Source organism: Apodemus sylvaticus, chromosome 4 (assembly GCF_947179515.1).
Source record: "Apodemus sylvaticus chromosome 4, mApoSyl1.1, whole genome shotgun sequence".
Taxonomy (NCBI): domain Eukaryota; kingdom Metazoa; phylum Chordata; class Mammalia; order Rodentia; family Muridae; genus Apodemus; species Apodemus sylvaticus.
The window spans coordinates 38249140-38268813 of NC_067475.1; the positions used below are offsets into that span (position 1 = coordinate 38249140).

Here is a 19674-nt window from a genome sequence, read left to right on the forward strand (position 1 = left end):
ATGTAAATAATAATAATAATAATAATAATATGCCTTGAAAACTGCCAAGTTAAGCAGAATTATACTTACATTAAATATATACTAGCTTCCTGGGAAACGAGAACAAAGATTGTTTATGAAACTTAATTGGTTTTACATATGAATAAAGATGTATTTATATTTTTTAAGTAGGTAATATTGTGATCATGTTCATTTCACTTTCCTTGACATTCTAATCACATTGAAATTGTACAGAGCATGGTATCAGATAACATCACAATGGGATGCTCTGAAATTCTAATGAAACAGTTACGGACATGGTTGGCTCTGCTTAATTTCACTTTTTAATAACATTAATGTCAATCTGTCAATGTTGTTAAGTCTCAATGAGAAATGCATTAAAAAATAAGCACTGTGTTCTACCTTTGTATAACTTGTGTTTTGTGTTACTATATGCAGAAAGCCATGCTGTAAAACACACACACACTGTAACATTTCCTCACTATTCAGTTACACAGAAATCTTTGATATGACTTCCCCATAATTTTCATGGCTTCACAATCTTAAGGTCACACTCATGTTCACTAAACATCCAAACACTTTTGAAATAAGGGATTATTGGGGCCAGCTTCAGCAGTGAACAGGCACCAGAGAAGACATAAGGATAAGGCTTGAAGCAGACACCAAGACACAGGGGCAACTCAGACTGACAGGTAATCAAAAAACGTGTTTATTTATAGAGACTTCAAAAACATCCATGATTTCAAGATACAGAGATAATATCCTTTTGTCCTGTGAGTATTTTTTTTTTTAGTATGCCCAGGGTTACAGCTTAAGTACAGATAGAATAGATTTTATTATCACCGACCCCATTCCTAAAGTTGTACAAATCATTTTAGCTTAAGCAAATATAATATAGCATCCTGTTTTTAGCATTTTGCATTTTCAAGATGCTTAAATAGAAAATAGGTAAAATCAAGATTGTCCTGGCAAATCACCATGTTTTTAGCAGTATGTTATTAACATTTTTATATATATGCATAGTTTATCTTCTTTTTAAAATATATTCTTCATTTACATTTCAAATGCTAAAACCTTTCCTGGTTTCTTTCCTTCTTGAAAACTCCCTCCTCCCACCCCCTGCCTCCAAGTATATCCCCCTCCACCCCACCCACTCCCACCTGTTCCCCCTCGATTCAGGCCTCCCTTTGTTCAGGCCTCTGTTGAGCCTTTACCTGACCAAGGACCACTCCTCCCACTGATGCCCAACAAGGTTTTCCTCTGCCACATTTTTGGCTGGAACCATGTGTACTCCTTGGATGATGACGGTTTAGTTCCTTGGAGTCCTGGGGCATCTGTGTGGCTGACATCATTGTTCTTCCCATGGGGCTGTAAATCCCTTCAACTCCTCCAGTCTGCCCTCCAACTCCTCCATTGGGGACCCCCACGCTCAGTCCAATGGTTGGCTTTTAGCATCTGTCTCTGTATGTGTATGTCAGGGCCCCTCCAGAGACAACCATAACAGGCTCCTTTTGGTATGCACTTCTTGTCATCTATAATAGTGTAAGGATGTGGTGACTGTTTATAGGATGAATCCCCAGGCAGGGCAGTCTCCAGGAGACCTTTCCTTCAGTCTCTTCTCTACACTTTGTCTCCGTATTGCTCCTGACAGTATTTTGTTCCCTTTCTCAGAGGTACCAAAGCACCCCCACTTCAGTCCTCCTTCTTCTTGAGCTTCCTGTGGTCTGTGAATTGTAGCTTGTTTATTTTGAGCTTTTGGGCTACTACCCACTTATCAGTGAGTGCACACCATGTGCATTCTTATGTGATTTGGGTTACCTCACTCAGGATGACACTTTCTAGTTCCATCCATTTGCCTAAGTGGTGTCTGTTCATAGCAGTATAACCCTAATTAAGACATGTCCCTGGCCTTCTCTATAGAGTCCACCTTTTCCATTTTCCTGATTTGATCACTGGTACTGTTAGTTGTTTCTTTATAGGTCCCCAACTCTTCTATCTTTACCTCTTTCCTCAAATTCTCTTTCTGTACAAGTATATAATCTGGTATTGAATGTTCAGTTCCTGAAAAGATATCTTTGTTTATTAATTGATTATTTTCATCTCTACCTCAACCCCAGTTCTATTTCTTTACTGCTTAAATAGTTGGTTAGTTCAACAGTACAAATTTAGTCTCTCATATTTTATAATGTCTTTACCTCTTTGGCCCATTTGAAAGCAGGACATGAAATCACCCAGTAGGTGGAACTATGATTGACATATGTTATATGTGTATTATGTTTTATTTCATTTAGTAATTTATTGAATGTAAAAGGAGAGAAGAGGAAAAGAGAAAGAAGCCATGAGAAAACAAGAGATCAGAGATGCAGAAGATGAGCGAGCAGAGAGATTGTCTTTAACACTACTGCTTTAAGTTGGCCCAAAGAAAAGTAATGGAATGAATGCATGACTTGGTGGGCAGTTATTCGGAGGCAGACATTTATTCTCTCATCTTTGGCCCTGTCCTTGGTTCTTTGCATCATTCACTGTGAGTTTCTTTGCGGAATGTAATGGCTCTTCACAAGGTATCATTAAAACATGTGTATAAAATGCTATCTATGAAAAATAGATTTGCATCATAAACATAAATAGTTCAATGTGGAAGTATATAGCTCAAATAGAATTTTTATAGGTTTCCTATGTTTTTTGTCAAAACACTACATAATTATTAAGAAATATTGTGCATACCCTTAACTATATTATAAGGCATATTTCTCTGACTTAGGGTAAGTCCGCAGAATAACTTTAAAGAATATGATGTTTTGTTTTGTATTAAATAGTAATATGAAAATTATTGGTACAGATGAATGTTTTCTTTCACTTGTTTTGAGTGGACAAATTCTCATTCCCTAAGGGAGCCCCTAAACTCTGTGTAGCAAAAATGATGCTCATGCCTCTACCTCCAAACTCCTGGTTTGAAGGATGTATTACCATACCGGGATTTATATGGTATTGGAGATCAAACCTCCTGCACACAACTCACAGAGCTATGTCTCAGCTGGTATCTTGTATGTTTTAAATAATATATATATGAGTACACCTCAATGGAATAAAGGCTATGCATCATAATACTCGATTCTAAGTCACGATAAATAGGGAAAACTAAAGAACAAAGCAAGATGTCTGCATTTGTTAGTTATTAAATATACAACTGGAAGTTTTATCATAGCATCCAGTCTGGAGAAAGGTTAAATAAAAAAAGCATGTAAAAGCATGTAAATGGAAAGAAATAGACTGATGCTTCTTTGTTCATAATATAATAAATCCAATAAATTTAGTCAATAAGATCTATGAACAAACAAGTAGCATTTTCATATATAAATATTTAACTGCGCCCAAAATATAAAGTAATCCCATGTGCACTTTAAATGTACCTAGGAATGGATTTAGCCAAGGAAATAAAACTTTCCTTCTTTTGAAATTACACAATACTCAACCCCTAGCAGTGGGCAAAGAGTTACCTTGCTGGTGGTGGTGTTCCTATATCAATCAGGGGCAGAGCAGTTAGTTGGCAGTCTTGTTCATTCTAGCTTGACACCTGTCTTGGTGACCAAAGCTGCCTACTCAAAAATGTCCCATCAAATCAAATCCAGGCAACACAGAAAGGGAAGAGGAAGACAGAAAAGAGACCTGCAGCCTACCATGTCACCCACACACTTGCTCTCCAGTGCACAGCACAGTGCTTAGCTGACTGCTAAACCAAGCAGAATGGATGGAGGATTTCACCAGGGCCCTCCAGCTATGTGACCAGCTTGTGCAGGAGACATCACAATGTACAGGTACATGTTAGTCAAGTGGGAGTGAAAGAGATATAGAATAGCTTGAGTACTGTGAAGAGAGATGGAACTGAAGACGTGAGGGTGGAGAGGAGTAGCCTGTTGTGAGTGGCCAGTCCTGTTACACGGCCCATGGTGAAGCCCCAGTCCGAGCTGCCACTGAAGGCAATGTCTGGATCTGTGGCTATACAGTAGCAGGAGTCGATGTCTATGATTCAAATTCCAATTAGAAAAACCTGGTTGGGCAGCTGTCAGCAACCAGGAGGATGGCCAGTGGCCGTGCACTGCTGGCTCCATCGCTCACTGGATTCATTGCTCTGGAGAACATTGGTAGAGCTTGGTAGAGCAAGTCCTGCACCTCGCCAAGGCAACACAGTGGACCTGTCCATTGTGGTATGGTATAGGTGAGCTAACCCCAAATATGTGTATGTGGGAGAGCTAACCCTGCCACTTATCTGCAATGGGACAGAACTTTAGCAGAGGTGATACCCCTACTCCACCCCTTATCACACCAGGTCATGAGCTCAAGAGAGTTATCCCTGACTTCACCGGCTGTGGCACTCAGAACAACAGGCCCTGAACCTTGCCTAGACAGCACAGCAGAGGTGACCTGGTTGATCAAGGTTCAAATGAGCCAGCCCCAAGGTGAGAGGGTAACAGACCTGACCCCACCACTGGTTTGACATGAGATGGTGTGGGTACAGAAGTGATGCCCACCTTGCCCTTACCACCTCAGGTAGTCAGAATTGACCCTGAGGTCATGATAGAAGGTGAGCTGACCTTTCCCATCAAGCTGCAGCATTCTGAAGAGCAAGCCCTCACTTTACCTGGGCAGCATAGTAGGGCTGGCCTTAGCTGGGCAGCATAGTAGGGCTGACCTTTGTTAACTGGGTGTGGATGAGCCAGCCATGAGGGTGAGAGAGCAAAAGATCTGGCCCTCTATCTCTCTGGCATGGGAGTGAGTGGGTGATGGCCTCCTTCTCACTCCCTTGCCATCTGCAGTAGCCAGGGGAGGAGAGGTCATGAGAACTGCAGCTCTAGTCACATCCCCCTGACTGACTGTAGCACTCAAGGGAAAGGCCCCCAGCACCTATTCTGGGTAGCACTGTGGAGCTCTTTGACAGCAAAAGCACAGGTGAGCCAACCCCACAGGTATGAGAGCAAAAGAGCTGTCCCAGCCCCTAACAGGCTACAGCACTTTGAGAGTGTCCCCCTGTGCCTTGACTGGGCAGAATACTGAAGGCATGGGTGCTGGTAAGCAGCTGCAAGTCGACCCTGCCTCTTGCAGATGATGGCATTGGGTGACCTAGCAAGAGCAGTGCTGGGGAGTTCACCCTGGTAGTGTAGATAAAAAATGAGCTCTTGGATGCTACTCAGGTCCAGATCCTTTGAGTTTTGAGTTGGCTCAGCCCAAAATCTATAACAACTCCACAGTTGCTACACATGAAGGGGCCAGTCCTACAGACCCAGGGCTACCAGATCTCCATGACAACGGGCGGCAACACGATGTCCCAGAGGAGTCCCAGTAAGGAGACAATATTGATGGTGCCACAGAAGCCAGAGATTTCAAGCCAGGCTGACTCATTACAATGAACATTTGCAAGTGAAGATGTGTAGACAGAGGGATATACTGTGGGACACACTGGGACATGGTACAGCTTCCATGATGAGATGTTATTTATACTCATCTTATTTGGGGTTGTGGTTGGTTGGTTGTGCTTTATTTTGAGGGGGAGTATATGAGGGTGAAGTGTGGACATGAGGGGTCCAGGAGATGAGTGGGTCTGGCGTGCATGATGTGAAACTCACAAGGAATCAATACAAAGTTTAAAAGAAAAAAAATAATTACAAAGTACTAAAAATAAATTATAGAGAATACAATGTCTAAATATCCCATTCTTGTTAATTGTAATAATTAGTATTTTTAAACTATTCACACTTGCCAAAGAATATTTTGTCTCTGTTTTTTTTTATTTGTACCACAAGGACTATGTAAACTGTTAGGACTTTTGTGTGATTCAATCAAATTTTATGATTTTTCTCTTTACATCTGTGAAGAATCCTACTGGTATTTTACCAAATAATCATATTGCTTTAGCTAGTGTGATTGCTTTGTTCTCCCTCCCAAATGGGACTGAGGCATCCTCACTTGGGTGCTGGATACAGCTTAACATAGCTTTAGGGTCATCCTATTCCACATCAATTAATTGTACATTTTATATTTCGCTTTATGGTTATGTATGTGGAGTGTGGGGTGCATGTGTAACGTGTCATGCATGTAGCTGTCAGAGGATATCTTACAGTGTAAGTTCTCTCCTTCTAGCCTATGGGTCCCAGGAACTGGAAGCAGGTCCTTAAGTTTTATCCACTGTGCAGTCTTTCCACCTACGTGCTAATGGAATGCTGGGGAAGAAAAGGATAGTGTTCCACAGAGAGGCAGGACCCTGCCTGGTTATCTGATACCAAATGGTCACTTGTCAAAAGATACATACAAGTAATATTGTATGGACTGTGCAAGTTAAATTTACATATTTAGGAATATATATATGTTTATACCTACATGTATATAATGACAATTAACGAAAATAGAGGCTGTCTATTTTCAGTCTCTATTTCAATAACGGTCAAGAGGTGGTATATGGGAGGGTTTGGTGGAAGGAAAGAGAATAGAGAAATCATGTAATGATATCACGATCTTAAAAAGAAAATGACTAATAAAATAAAAGATATGAAAACTAAAAGACAAACCAAACCAAAAAAACCACCAAACTAGAGAAAAATCTCAAGGTTCCCATCAGGGAGAAATGACAGAATCATAGGAAGCATAGAAAAAAAACTTCTCTGATTGCCCATCATACATTGTGAACATGGTTTTGAATTGCACCCATAAATAAGAATCCATGTTATATGTCAATTAGACACCAAACAAAACAAAACAAAACAAAAATCCAAACAAACAAAAAGCAAAACCAGAGAACCAGGTGGTTAGCTGAATGGTAGACTACTGGCCAGTTTTTTGATTCAATACTAACACTTGAAGAAAAAGAAACTGAACAAAAGAATGAAAAGCAATCATAAAAGTAATTTTTAAAATTACTTTAAAAGTATATCTGGTTTTTCTTTTTTCTTTTTTTAAGGGAGAGGTACACTAGAGCAAAGTTCTTCATATGCAGTATGGAAATTCCATAAACATTACTTTGAACAATTAGTGTAGACTAACAAAACTATGACCAAACAAACATGCTTAAACAAATTTTAGAAGTCAAATGATACATGCGCATTATAAATTTAACACAAGTAAAGGAAAATATGAATCACATAAGAACAGTGTGTAAGGTAATTAACTTCTACAATAAACCTCAGCTTAACGGAATCTACCTGTGTGCCCACCAGTTGGGTCTCTCCAGGAGGTCAGCCTCAGATACCACGTTCTAAAGACAATGATGTCAAGCAGCAACCAACTGCACCCAAGGCTCATGAGGTGTGTCATGTTAGTCAAAACAAGGCCCCAGAGCTTTCCTTTAACAGTTATAAATGAAACCTACATATAACATATAGCTTAAAAAACTCAAAAATTACATTACAGATTGAATTTTAAAGGTCTAAAATTAATTTATAAACACTTAACTATTTAACATGTTCCAACTTTGGGTTTTCTCATGTCTAAGTAGGCTTTTACTTAGTAAGATTTCTCTTTTGAGAAGGAAGAGAAGATGATTATAAATATTTCTATCAGTCATGCACTCTTCAGGCACAGTTAAGGTTGGGTTAGATTATTTCTTTATGAAAATATGTTTCTTTCATGCTCAATATGGTTACTTCTCTCACATTCCAACTACAGATTTTCTTTCTCTTATTGTAGAATATTGCAATTCGTTATAAATCTTGGATTTATACCTTGAGGTTTAATGCCTCCATACACACAAAAGGAGACACACAAAATGCATGTCATCAGACTTTACAAGCCCAGCAGCGATTCTAAGCATCTTCTTCCAGAAATAGGAGGAAATGGCAGAGCAGAAAAATACATTTCAGTCTTATCAGATTAAATAATCATTGTAGTAGGTTCTGGAAAACGGAAGCAGATTTATATCTTAAAATTAAATTACTTCGAATTGATTTTATTGGATTTTTTGGAGAACTGAGCTAGATTCCTGACAAACAGCTACTAACTAATCCAGTATAAAATTTCTTTTCTTTTAGTAAGCTATTGAGTGTACTAATATAAAACATACTTTGGAAATGTAATATGGAAACATTTATTAAATATAAATATTTCTTTAAAAGTTATTTATGCTGATAGAAGTTAGATCATTCATTTAACTTTATTGGATCTTTGTGAATTTGACATCATACACCCCAATTCCACTCATGTTCCCCTCCCCTTGTACCCATCCTCCACCCTTGCAACCTCCCCTTCAACAGAGGCAGTCTCACTGTGGAAACTGTAGTGTGACACAGTGTACCCCACAGTTTGTACTTCTTTGCTTGAGAATGTTCATTGCAACAACTTGTTGGTCTAGTGTGAAGCCCCTAGCTTCTGATACTCTATCAGTACTGGAACCTCACTGGGACGTCTCTCTTCTTGTTGCCCCGTGTCATGGAGATCCCGAAGCTTTGGATATCCAGCAGTTCATGGATGGAGGAGATACTGGGGTAGACTAATCCAAAGCCCTGAATCTGCGCCTGAGACATATCTGAGCTGGTGTGGCCATAGTTGGCCTGCTCTCATGTCCTCAGGGCTGGCAACTCCACAACCAGGGCACAGCTGGCCCTGCAGCCTAGGCAAGGCCCAGGGACTACTCTCCCTAGTGCTGCAGCACTTGAGGGTCAAAGCCAACTCTCCTGTTGTCATGACTCCAGGAACAGTTCTCCCATGTACCATAGGTGGCTAAAGTTGAGGGTGGGGGAAGGCATTTCTCCCTTGCCCAAACTGCCACAGAGCCAACAAGAACAGGGTCAGCTCTCCCCAGCTCACACCCTTGGGCTGACTTACCGATACTGCTGCCGTGAGGGTCATCTGTGCTCTGATGCCCAAGTGAGGCAAAAGGTCTGCTCTCCCAGGTACTGCCACAGATGAAGGGCAGAGGCAACCATCCACTTCTCTTGCCCATCATTAGGGCAAAGGGCAAAAGGGATGGGAGGGAGTCTCATCCTCACCAATTCCACTGCAGGTCAGACAAGTGGTTCAGTCAGCTCTCTTATGCTCATAGCCTCAGGGCTAGCTCACCTGCAAAGCCCACACTAGGACCTGCTCTACTATGCTTCCCAACAAAGGATAAGACTTGCTCGTCCAAATGCTGCAGTAGGTGAGGGGCAGGGCTTGCTCTCCTGCTCTGATGACCCTGGGACCAACTCTTCTACCTGCCATAGGTATCAAGTGGTAAGGGGCTGGATATCTTTCCCTCATCCTTGTCTCCATAAGGCAGACAAGTGTCAATGCCAGCTCTTCTATGGTCATCACCTTGGGGCCAGGTCACCCAGACCTGGCCTACTTTTGATTCCTGCAATGTATTGGTCCTGCTCTCCTGAGTACTGCAGTTACCTAGGGATATGGTCAGCTCTCCTATTCTTATGCTTACAGGGCTAGCTCTACAAGTGATGCTCAGGGTAGTTCTTCACAGCCCTCAGACATCAACAAATCCCCAGGAAATTGTCTTAAACAAGGACATCGGCTCGGGCGGCGGCGGCGGTGGCAGCGGCAGCAGTGGCTGCTCCAGCTGAAGGGCCATCAGCAGTGGAACCAAGGCATCACAGGGACCAGTTAGGCCCTGCGCCCACGACCACTGACCTTCGCTGACCAGCCGGGCAGCAAGCAGCTGCAGTTGTGCGGCGCCTTTCCTGCACGGAGGCCACTTCAGAACTCGGCCTCCCACCAGTCAGGAGAGGTGCATCTATCTTGGTTCCGGACTCCGGGGAACGGACAGACGGAGGTACACAAACATAATCCGAGGCCAACACCGCGGTGGTCTGAGCCCGACGGGCGTGGGCCTGCACCCAGGCCCTGGGCGGGTCGGGGGGCCATCGTGGTGCCAACCCAGCCAGGAGGTTTTTTGCCCAGGCCTGCGAGCGCGCCACCGCCATTTTGTCTGCAGGACGACAGAGAGCTCAGGCGGGCAGACCTGTAACAGGCATAGCCTAAGGCTAACAAAGCGGGGGTCCAGGCCCCAAAAGGCACAGGACTGACCCCAGGAACTGGGCGGCTTGGTGGGCCATCTGTGAGTCAACCCGCCCAGGTGATTGTTAGCAAAGCAGACTCTCCAGGCACTTTCAGGGAGCGATGGCGCGCACGCCTGCCCGCCATCCTAGTCACCTGGCAGACCCAATTAACAGTCATAGCCCTAGGGGAACTTTGCTCGGACCTTGGCCTCCCAGGCTTTTGCCTGGACTCAGGGACTGGGCGGCCAGGCTAACCTTGTGTGCAACAGCCCGGTTGGCGGATCGGCTGCCCAGCGGAGTGAGCGGAACACAGGGGAGGTCACAGTAGCATACGCCGTCGGCACTCCCTGGGGGTGCACACAGGCTCCATCTGGTCCACAGACACAATCTGGGGCAAGGCCTCAGGCAGAAGACCTTAGCTCTACTCTCTCCGCTTCCGGATCCAGATCAGTCTGGGCTGCAGCATTACATCTCCAAGTCCTGCAAGTGGCTAGCTGGGCTTCCGGGCGGCCAGCTGGGAGAAGTCAGTGTGCTCCAGTGAATCCAGCGGGCCCCAGCGGGAGCCTTCGGGTGCCTGCTTTGGGATCGGAACAGCCTGGGCAGCAGCACACTGTCTACAAGCAGTGCAGGAGGTAAGCTGTGCACCAGAGGCCAACTGGGAAGGGGCAGCTTGCACTGGTGAGTCCAGCACTGACAAGATAAACTAACACCAGTGAGAACTAGATGGCAAAAGGCAAACGCAGGAACGTCACTAACAGAAATCAAGGCAATATGGCAACATCTGAACCCAATTCTCCTCTACCAACATGTCCTGGATACCCCATCACACCAGTAAAACAAGATTTGGATTTAAAATCACTGGTCATGATGCTGGTACAGGAACACATGAAGGACATACATAAAGAAATTCAGGAGAAAATGGATCAAAAGTTAGAAGCCCTTGCAAGGGAAACACAAAAATCATTGAAAGAAATCCAGGAGAATACAAAAGCCAACAAGGAGGAAATGCAAAAAACACTTAAAGAAATACAGGAGAACTTTGGTCAACAGGCTGAGGTCATGAAAGACGAAATACAAAAAGCTCTTAAAGAAATACAGGAGAACTTTGGTCAACAGGCTGAGGTCATGAAAGACGAAACACAAAAATCTCTTAAAGAATTACAGGAAAACACAAACATGCAAGTGAAGGAGCTAAGCAAAACCATCCAGGATCTAAAATCAGAAGTAGAAACAACTAAGAAAACTCAAAGGGAGACAACTTTGGAGATAGAAAGCCTTGGGAAGAAATCAGGGGACAGAGATGCAAATATCAACAACAGAATACAAGAGATAGAAGAAAGAATCTCAGATGCTGAAGATTCCATAGAAACCATGGACTCAACAGTTAAAGAAAATGCAAAATGCAAAAAGCTTGTAACCCAAAATATCCAGGAAATCCAGGATACAATGAGAAGACCAAACCTAAGGATTATAGGCATAGATGAGAGTGAAGATTTACAACTTAAAGGGCCAGCAAACATCTTCAATAAAATTATGGAAGAAAACTTCCCTAACCTAAAGAGAGAGATGCCCATGAATATACAAGAAGCCTACAGAACTCCAAACAGACTGGACCAGAACAGAAATACTTCCCGTCACATAATAATCAAAACACCAAATGTTCTAAACAAAGAAAGAATACTAAAGGCAGTAAGAGAAAAAGGCCAAGTAACATATAAAGGAAGACCTATCAGAATCACAGCAGACTTTTCACCTGAGACTATAAAGGCTAGAAGGTCCTGGGCAGATCTCATGCAGACTCTAAGAGAATACAAATGCCAACCAAAACTACTATATCCAGCAAAACTCTCAATCACCATAGATGGAGAAACTAAGATATTTCATGACAAAACCAAGTTTACCCAATATCTATCCACAAACCCGGCCCTAAAAAGGATAATAGGAGGACAACACCAATACAAGGAGGGAAACTTCACCCTGGAAAAAACAAGATAGTAACCCTTCATCAAACCCAAAAGAAGTTAAGCATTCAAATTTTAAAAATAATGTCAAAAATGATAGGAAGTAACAATCACTATTCCTTAATATCTCTTAACATCAATGGACTTAATGCCCCAATAAAAAGACACAGACTAACTGAATGGATACGTAAACAGGACCCTACATTTTGCTGCTTACAGGAAACACACCTCAGGGTCAAAGACAAACACTACCTTAGAGTAAAAGGCTGGAAGACAATTTTACAAGCAAATGGTCTCAGGAAACAAGCTGGAGTAGCCATTTTAATATCAGATAAAATTGACTTTCAACCCAAAGTCATCAAAAGAGACCCTGAGGGACACTTCTTCCTGGTCAAAGGAAAAATACAAAAAGAAGAACTGTCAATCCTGAACATCTATGCCCCAAATGCAAGGGCACCCTCTTTCGTAAAAGAAACTTTATTAAAATTAAAAGCACACATTGCACATAACACAATAATTGTGGGTGACTTCAACACTGCACTTTCCTCAATGGACCGATCAGGAAAACAGAAACTAAACAGGGACACAATGAAACTAATTGAAGCTTTGGACCAATTAGATTTAACAGATATATATAGAACATTCTATCCTAATACAAAAGAATATACCTTTTTCTCAGCACCTCATGGTACCTTCTCCAAAATCGACCATATAATTGGTCACAAGACAGACCTCAACAAATATAAGAAGATCGAACTAATCCCATGCCTCCTATCTGATCACTATGGAGTAAAAGTGGTCTTCAATAGCAACAGAAACAACAGAAAGCCCACATACACGTGGAAACTGAACAATACTCTACTCAATGATACCTTGGTCAAGGAAGAAATAAAGAAAGAAATTAAAGACTTTTTAGAACACAATGAAAATGAAAACACAACATACCCAAATCTATGGGACACAATGAAAGCAGTGCTAAGAGGAAAACTCATAGCCCTGAGTGCCTCCAAAAAGAAAATGGAGAGAGCATACATTACCAGCTTAATGACACACCTGAAAGCCCTAGAACAAAAAGAAGCTATTTCGCCCAGGAGGAGTAGAAGGCAGGAAATCATCAAACTCAGGGCCGAAATCAATCAAGTAGAAACAAAGAGAACCATACAAAAAATCAACAATACCAGGAGCTGGTTCTTTGAGAAAATCAACAAGATAGATAAACCCTTAGCCAGACTGACCAAAGGGCACAGAGAAAGTATCCAAATTAACAAACTTAAAAATGAAAAGGGAGATATAACAACGGAAACTGAGGAAATCCAAAATATCATCAGATCCTACTACAAGAGCCTATACTCAACACAACTGGAGAATCTGGAGGAAATGGACAATTTCCTTGACAGATACCAAATACCAAAATTAACTCAGGACCAACTAGACCATCTAAACAGTCCCATAATGCCTAAAGAAATAGAAGGAGTCATAGAAAGTCTTCCAACCAAAAAAAGCACAGGACCAGATGGCTTCAGTGCAGAATTCTACCAGACCTTCAAAGAAGAGTTAACACCAATACTCTTCAAACTATTCCACAAAATAGAAACAGAAGGAACACTACCCAATTCCTTCTACGAAGCCACAATTACGCTGATACCAAAGCCACACAAAGATCCAACAAAGAAAGAGAACTTCAGACCAATTTCCCTTATGAACATCGATGCAAAAATACTCAATAAAATTCTTGCCAACCGAATCCAAGAACACATCAAAACGATCATCCACCATGATTAAGTAGGCTTTATCCCGGGAATGCAGGGTTGGTTCAATATACGGAAATCCATCAATACAATCCACTACATAAACAAACTCAAAGAACAAAACCACATGGTCATTTCATTGGATGCTGAAAAAGCATTTGACAAAATTCAGCATCCCTTCATGCTTAAAGTCTTGGAGAGAACAGGCATTCAAGGCCCATACCTAAACATAGTAAAAGCAATATACAGCAAACCGGTAGCCAGCATCAAACTAAATGGAGAGAAACTTGAAGCAATCCCACTGAAATCAGGGACCAGACAAGGCTGCCCCCTTTCTCCTTATCTTTTCAATATTGTACTTGAGGTACTAGCTCGGGCAATTCGACAACATAAGGAGGTCAAAGGGATACAAATTGGAAAGGAAGAAGTCAAACTATCATTATTTGCAGACGACATGATCGTCTACCTAAGTGACCCAAAGAACTCCACTAGAGAGCTCCTACAGCTGATAAACAACTTCAGCAAAGTGGCAGGTTATAAAATCAACTCAAGCAAATCAGTGGCCTTCCTATACTCAAAGGATAAGCAGGCTGAGAAAGAAATTAGGGAAATGACCCCCTTCACAATAGCCACAAACAGTATAAAGTATCTTGGGGTGACTCTTACCAAACATGTGAAAGATCTGTATGACAAGAACTTCAAGACTCTGAAGAAGGAAATGGAAGAAGACCTCAAAAAATGGGAAAACCTCCCATGCTCATGGATCGGTAGAATCAATATAGTTAAAATGGCCATTTTGCCTAAAGCACTATACAGATTCAATGCAATACCCATCAAAATCCCAACTCAATACTTCACAGAGTTAGAAAGAGCAATTATCAAATTCATCTGGAACAACAAAAAACCCAGGATAGCTAAAACTATTCTCAGCAACAAAAGGAAATCTGGGGGAATCAGTATCCCTGACCTCAAGCAATACTACAGAGCAATAGTGTTAAAAACTGCATGGTATTGGTACAGTGACAGGCAGGAGGATCAATGGAACAGGATTGAAGATCCAGAAATGAACCCACACACCTATGGCCACTTGATCCTCGACAAAGAGGCTGAAAACATCCAATGGAAAAAAGATAGCCTTTTCAACAAATGGTGCTGGTTCAACTGGAGGTCAGCATGCAGAAGAATGCGAATTGATCCATCCTTGTCTCCTTGTACTAAGCTCAAATCCAAATGGATCAAGGACCTCCACATAAAGCCAGACACTCTGAAGCTAATAGAAAAGAAACTGGGGAAAACCCTTGAGGACATCGGCACAGGGAGAAAGTTTCTGAACAGAACACCAATAGCGTATGCTCTAAGAGCAAGAATTGACAAATGGGACCTCATAAAATTACAAAGTTTCTGTAAGGCAAAGGACACCATCAAGAGGACAAATCGGCAACCAACAAATTGGGAAAAGATCTTCACCAATCCTACATCAGATAGAGGGCTAATATCCAATATATATAAAGAACTCAAGAAGTTAGACTCCAGAAAACCAAACAACCCTATTAAAAAATGGGGTACAGAGTTAAACAAAGAATTCTCACCTGAAGAACTTCGGATGGCGGAGAAGCATCTTAAAAAATGCTCAACTTCATTAGTCATTAGGGAAATGCAAATCAAAACGACCCTAAGATTTCATCTTACACCAGTCAGAATGGCTAAGATTAAAAATTCAGGAGACAGCAGGTGTTGGAGAGGGTGTGGAGAAAGAGGAACACTCCTCCACTGCTGGTGGGGTTGCAAATTGGTACAACCACTCTGGAAATCAGTCTGGCGGTTCCTCCGAAAACTGGGCACCTCACTTCCAGAAGATCCTGCTATACCACTCCTGGGCATATACCCAGAAGACTCCCCACCATGTAATAAGGATACATGTTCTACTATGTTCATAGCAGCCCTATTTGTAATTGCCAGATGCTGGAAAGAACCCAGGTATCCCTCAACAGAAGAGTGGATGCAAAAAATGTGGTATATCTACACAATGGAGTACTATTCAGCCATTAGAAACAATGAATTCATGAAATTCTTAGGCAAATGGATGGAGCTAGAGAATATCATACTAAGTGAGGTAACTCAGACTCAAAAGGTGAATCATGGTATGCACTCACTAATAAGTGGATATTAACCTAGAAAACTGGAATACCCAAAACATAATCCACACATCAAATGAGGTACAAGAAGAAAGGAGGAGTGGCCCCTGGTTCTGGAAAGACTCAGTGAAACAGTATTCAGCAAAACCAGAACGGGGAAGTGGGAAGGGGTGGGTGGGAGGACAGGGGAAGAGAAGGGGGTTTGCGGGACTTTCGGGGAGTGGGGGGGCTAGAAAAGGGGAAATCATTTGTAATGTAAATAAATTATATCGAATAAAAAAAAATAAAAAATAAACAAGGACATCTGCCTGGGCTTTGATGGTAACAGACCCTGCTCCTGCATGCCATGGACCCTGATGTCACCCAGTGGCAACACAGGCCAGGACCCCACATGGTTACTAATGGTGTTATCACCGGTTACTAATGTCATTCTATTCCTCACTCTCCTTGAGGATCCAGGTCTGTCTCTCTTCATTGTTCCCATATCTTTATATTTCTCTTTCTCTTCCATTTCTCTTCCATCACTTATTTGCTTCTCCTGGTGATTCCCAGGGTTTCTGAGTTTCTGGGGTTATACCAAGAATAGTCTCAGGAGTGTTATACCCTACCTATACATTACTGCTCTCATGCTCACTTCCCTTTCAGGATAGCCAGGCTTGTTGTGCATTGAGATGAGCTCGAGAGAGACAGGAGGGATGCTTAATCAGGTTCAGGTGAGAACCATACAGGATTTCGGTCATTGATGAGTATGCAGGCAAAGAACATACCCAGAAACAGCATCTGAGAACTAGTTTGGATTATTTGGTAGAAAGGGGATATTTGTGCTCCTGGGGAGGTGACCAGACTCTCTGAGGCAAGGTTTGTGTGGCAGTGTACCATTGGCCAGGGCAGAGGTATTAGAAGGTGCTTCATCTGCACATTCAGGGACTGAAAATTGGGGGAGGGTGAAAGGGGAAGCTTAAAAGGTCAAACAGGAAGTGAAGTGTGATTACTGTCAAGGCAATAAATTCCTACTAAGGTTGATGATAAGGTAGTCAGCTTTATGGCACCAGGTTGGCTGAGGGGAGGGAACCGACTTCTCCCATCCTCATATTTGAAGTATCTGGTTTTGAAGCTTCCTCTATCCTTTCTCCATAATCCTGTGCTGTGGTTGCCCAGTGAAGGCTATAAAAAATAATATTTTAGAGACAGAGGCGAGAAAACATCTCCTGGGAAGAATAGAACTCTCTCTTACATTCAGAAGCTGAAAATCTCAATTGGCAATTCTGATGGCCAGGACACAGTAAATATATGGCCAGGACCAAGCAAATATAGATATGTAAGAATCCATCTTGTAGCCAAAAAATTTTGCTATGATTTGCTCCAACCATTTATGCTATTACAGTAGGAAAAGCATTCCAGGGACTCTAGTCACAGGCTCTTCTTTGCTTCTTAGTCATCCCTTTCAGGGCAGGCAGATTCCAAACAATAGCCCAGACTAAGGATATTTACATCTGAAAAATATTACAAGGTTCCTGCCATACAAAGGGCTGTTGGGCCAGGTAGTAAGAATTTACGTTTGAGTTGGTACCTAGTTCCATAGCTACCTTCCCCCACAAGTTAATCCAGTTCTGACTTTAACTCTTGATTTTGCTTGTTATGCAGACAGGCTAACTCAGGCCCAACAGAATAGCAAGGGAAGTTTATAAGGAACTGCCTTTTGTGTTACAGGCCCCACCCAGGGAGTCCTTGAGCAAAACAACCTTCTTAGCTTATCCAGGTGTGATTCAGGATACAGTTCACACTTAATACTCATGAAGACTCAATTTAGACTCAAAGAGGAAATAGATATTTTTTACTGAGATAGACACTCTGAGGAGGAATAAGTTAGTTAGTTCATCAGGCTGGACCTAACAGCTAACAGCCAGTTAGTTTACCAAGCTGGCCCAAAAAGCTGCAGCCAGTTAGTTTTACCAGGCTGGAGGCTAGAGGCCACTACTGGAGCTAATCACCAGAGCTGATTGCTCGGAGCCTATGGTGGCCCTGGGCATGGCACAGAGAAAAATGCAATGGGCAGACTAGGTGGAAGTACTCTTGAAAGACAACGGGAGTCAGGCAGCTTCCCAAGCTCTACAATGCCACCATTTTCGCCAGGAGGCTAGGCACAGGAACCATGCTTCTTCAGCTCCCAGGCTGGTGTGACATCGAGACCAAGATGAAGAAGCAGTTTAGCCGCAGGTGCTCTGGACTTTGGGTAAACACCCTGTATTGCCCGAGAAAGCCTAGTTAGCCTTTTATAGATGTATATGATGCTTAATTTGAGGTATTAATTTGATTGGACTTTGGGAGATACTGGAAAAATACATTCAGGTTTCAAACCGCTTCTGTGGTCATGTCAGCTTGTAATTTCCAGCCGGACCTGTATCTTCCTGGACCAAAGAATCCTGGTTATTGTAAGACCCCCCCAAAACCAAGGGTGCCCCAGCACCCCACACCCCGGAAGGCGACACCCAAGGAATGGTCTTGATGCAATAACATGAGGATTTCTTTATTCCAGAATTCTGGGTTCCACAGCCATGCACCGCGCAGGGGTAGAGGACTGAGGACCCTGTACAACAGAAGTCAGGGTTATTTAAAGGGGAAAAATCACAAGACAAGGGTTGAAGGACACAATTCACAAGGCAAGGGGTGGAGGACAAAACATGCATGGAATGGGGAAGTACAGAATGAGGAAGTAAGGAAGGTTAGAGATTATCTGGAGCAAATGCTCTTGGGGCATTGTATAGTTAAACATTGGAACTAGAACAGGGTGGGCTATCTTTCTCAAGCTGAAAACAGAAAAACAAGTTACTCTGTGTTGGGCTAGTTGCTTAGAGGTATAAAAACATTGAGTTGGGGGTCTCTCATTATCCTGAGACAGACTTCGGCCCACAACAATCCTGAGCCATCGTGGTCCTACAGGGGTCACCTTGGGCAGGGTCTGCCTCCCCAGCCTTTGAGGCATCAGACCAGACTGATGGCCATCTTGTGCTTACTCCTTGCTTCAGCTGCCTGCATGACACCACATCTATCTTGGGCTCATTTCTACCTATGGTCCATGCCCCAGGAGGGGTTCTTTAGTCTCCAGCTCTTTCTACGCCCTGGGAGCCTTTCCAGCCCGAGTAGCACTAGACTGGTGGTTGTCTCAGGGTAGCTTCCTGTTTGGACCCCTGGAGTGGACTGGTGATCATCTCAGTCTCCCTTTCTTTCAGGAAATGTTAGGTTGCTAATCATTCAGATGTTCACAGATAAGCACTGAGGGTAGACATAGCCTGTCTCCTTTCTCCCACCTACTGACTCATGTGTGACACAGCAGCCACACCTACAATGCCTCTATGGGCAGGTCAAATAATTTATTTTTAAAATGGAGGATTCCATATGTGCATACTAATGCATAGACTCACAATTGCTTACACAAATTTCAAAATGAGATTGTTTCAAAGGAATATACATTGAAAAGAACAAAAACAAGTGCTACCATTGTTTGTTTTATTTATTTTTTGTTATTTTTGTGTGTTTGTTTGTTTGAATACAGAAGAACTCTTAAGGTTCCTATAGTAAAATGAAAATATTTGTCCAGATGGGATGAATATAAATACACTTTTGGATTTTGGCTTTCAAATAGATGAAAAGCCTGAACCTTTTTATTGCAATAGTAACCTTTTCTTCATGTTTTTGTGAAGTATAAGTTGTCACACAAATACTTCTAGGTCTACAACATATTCAGAATAATACAGGGTATTTTAGAAGTGATGGCTGTTTCAGGCAAGTGATTTCTGACATTGCCCAGTGGTTTTGGTGCAGGGAGATCAGAGTAGACGAGGGAAAATTGACAAGGAGA

General features: G+C 42.4%; 1 non-coding gene across 1 annotated transcript; it reads right to left on the reverse strand.

Annotated features, from left to right (window-relative positions):
• Positions 1–19047: 19047 nt before the first annotated feature.
• Positions 19048–19177, reverse strand: LOC127683907 (small nucleolar RNA SNORA17). The gene has a single exon (XR_007977688.1). It is a non-coding gene; the product is annotated as a small nucleolar RNA SNORA17 (small nucleolar RNA).
• Positions 19178–19674: the final 497 nt, after the last annotated feature.